The sequence below is a fragment of the Aplidium turbinatum genome, chromosome 8, assembly GCF_918807975.1.
Source record: "Aplidium turbinatum chromosome 8, kaAplTurb1.1, whole genome shotgun sequence".
In the NCBI taxonomy this organism is placed as follows: domain Eukaryota; kingdom Metazoa; phylum Chordata; class Ascidiacea; order Aplousobranchia; family Polyclinidae; genus Aplidium; species Aplidium turbinatum.
Window position 1 is genome coordinate 33,231,608 of NC_137479.1, and position 2,500 is coordinate 33,234,107.

Consider the following 2,500-nt stretch of genomic DNA (forward strand, 5'->3'; position numbering starts at 1 on the left):
TCTGTGATGCCCTTAGATGTTCGGGGCCGCACGCGCGCTACACTGGTCGGATCAGCCGGAGCCTCTTCGCTCGAGATCCCGGCTCGAAAGGGCCGGGAAATCCGGCAACCCCGACCGTGCTCGGGATAGGGAATTGCAATTGTTTCCCTCGAACGAGGAATTCCCAGTAGGCGCGAGTCATCAGCTCGCGTCGATTACGTCCCTGCCCTTTGTACACACCGCCCGTCGCTACTACCGATCGAGCGTTTTAGTGAGGTCCTCGTATCGGCTTGGCGCCGGCCTTCGCGGGTCGGCGGCTCGTCGAGAAGACGATCGAACTTGATCGCTTAGAGGAAGTAAAAGTCGTAACAAGGTTTCCGTAGGTGAACCTGCGGAAGGATCATTACCTGAACCTCTTCGAAGGAACGTTTTGAGCCTCGGTCGGCCCGTCCTGGAGACGGCGCAGGCCCGGCGAGCACCGGAGCGACGAAAGCGCGGCTCGAGTGCCCCGGAACGGGGCTCGAAGCGTCGGGGGACGACCGCTCGACCGGCGACTGCACACAGCTACGAGACGAGCGACTTCGGAAAAAGAAAGCAGAGCTATCGCTCCTGGCGGTGGATCACTCGGCTCGCGAGTCGATGAAGGACGCAGCCAGCTGCGAGAATTGATGTGAATTGCAGAACACATTGAGCGTCGACGATCCGAACGCGAATTGCGGCCTCGGGTTAATCCCTTGACCGCGCCCGCCTCAGGGTCCCACCGAACGAACGTGCCTAGCAGTAGACGCCCTGGTGCGGGTCGGCGACCGAACGCCGCCGTCCCGTCAAAGCGAGGCCGAGCGCGCGCTGCCGCGGCGCCGATCACGGACGAGAAAGCGCGAAGCGGCGCCGCTCGGCCAGGAAAAAGGAAAGAAACGCGACCTGAGGTCGGACGAGAGCACCCGCCGAATTTAAGCATATTACTAAGCGGAGGAAAAGAAACTAACGAGGATTCCCTCAGTAACGGCGAGTGAAGCGGGACCGTCGAGCCCAGCGCCGAATCTGGCCGCTTTCGGAGCGGTCCGACCTGTGGCGTACAGACCCGGGCGCGCGGGCGAGCGCCGGCCGGCCCGAGTCCCCCTGATCGAGGCCGTCGCCCGCGGAGGGTGTCAGGCCCGTGGCGGTCGGACGGCGCGCGCCCACGCCCGAACGGTCTCGGAGTCGGGTTGTTTGGGAATGCAGCCCGAAGCGGGTGGTAGACTCCATCTAAGGCTGAATACGGTCGCGAGACCGACAGCGAACAAGTACCGCGAGGGAAAGTTGAAAAGCACTCTGAAGAGAGAGTTAAACAGTACGTGAAACCGTCCGGAGGCAAACGCGCGGGCCCTGCGAGGCCGTCCGGCGCTTCAGCTCGGCCGACTGCGAAGACGGCCGAGCGCACTGCGCCGGGCGGCGGGCCGCGACCGCTTCCGGGGCGGCCGGAGGCGGCGCCGAACGCAGCGGGCCCCCTCGCGGGGTTCGCGGCGGCGCCGACCGGGCCCGTCCCGGGAGCGAGGAGGATCGCCGCGCCGACCCCCCCTTCGAGGGGGGCCGACCCTACGCCGGCTCGGCTCCGAGCCGCCGGCCGGCCGCTGTCCTCAGCGGTCGCGCCGAGCGACGCCCGCCGTCCGGCCGGCGAGGGATCGACAGGCGCCCGGGGTCCGCGGCAGCGCGAGGTCGCCCGCGCGACCCGTCTTGAAACACGGACCGAGGAGTCTGACGCCCGTGCGAGCCGCGGGGAAGACGCGAAACCCGCGGGCGCAGCGAAGACGAAGCGGCGTCCTGCTTGCAGAGGCGCCGCGAGGCGGGATCCCGCCGCCTCCCGGGGCGACGGGAGCACCGCCGGCGGGGCCGCGCCCTGAAAGGGCCGGCTCCGGCAAGAGCACGGTCGTCGGGACCCGAAAGATGGTGAACTACGCCTGGGCAGGCCGAAGCCGGAGGAAACTCTGGTGGAGGGCCGTAGCGATTCTGACGTGCAAATCGATCGTCCGACCTGGGCGTAGGGGCGAAAGACTAATCGAACCGTCTAGTAGCTGGTTCCCTCCGAAGTTTCCCTCAGGATAGCCGGCGCCCGGCCAAGAGTTTTATCTGGTAAAGCGAATGACTAGAGGAATCCGGGGCCGAAACGGCCTCGACCTATTCTCAAACTTTAAATCGGTAAGAACCGGCGGTTGCTCGCTTTGAACCGACCGGAAAACTATTTGAATCGAAGGGCGCCGAGTGGGCCGCTCTTGGTAAGCAGGACTGGCGATGCGGGATGAACCGAACGCGGTGCTAAGGCGCCCGACGCGACGCTCATCAGAGCCCACGAAAGGTGTCGGTCGATCCAGACAGCAGGACGGTGGCCATGGAAGTCGGAAACCGCCAAGGAGTGTGTAACAACCCACCTGCCGAATCGATCGGCCCTGAAAATGGATGGCGCTCGAGCGTCGGGCCTATGCCCCGCCTCGATCGGGCGCGCACGACGCGAGATCGAGAGTAGGAGGGCGCGGCGGCAGGCGTC

The 2,500-nt window shown here is 65.9% G+C and overlaps 3 non-coding genes across 3 annotated transcripts in view; all 3 read left to right on the top strand.

The window, feature by feature from the left end:
- Nucleotides 1-385, top strand: part of LOC145776424 (small subunit ribosomal RNA) — a 1,961-nt gene extending 1,576 nt beyond the window's left edge. Inside the window, exon 1 of the ribosomal RNA XR_014290225.1 lies at nucleotides 1-385. This exon is cut by the window's left edge and continues 1,576 nt beyond it. This is a non-coding gene — a ribosomal RNA (small subunit ribosomal RNA).
- A 198-nt stretch (nucleotides 386-583) lies between these two features.
- Nucleotides 584-737, top strand: LOC145776451 (5.8S ribosomal RNA). The gene has a single exon (XR_014290242.1). It is a non-coding gene; the product is annotated as a 5.8S ribosomal RNA (ribosomal RNA).
- A 159-nt stretch (nucleotides 738-896) lies between these two features.
- The window catches only part of LOC145776446 (large subunit ribosomal RNA), a 3,722-nt gene continuing 2,118 nt past the window's right edge, over nucleotides 897-2,500 (top strand). Inside the window, exon 1 of the ribosomal RNA XR_014290238.1 lies at nucleotides 897-2,500. This exon is cut by the window's right edge and continues 2,118 nt beyond it. This is a non-coding gene — a ribosomal RNA (large subunit ribosomal RNA).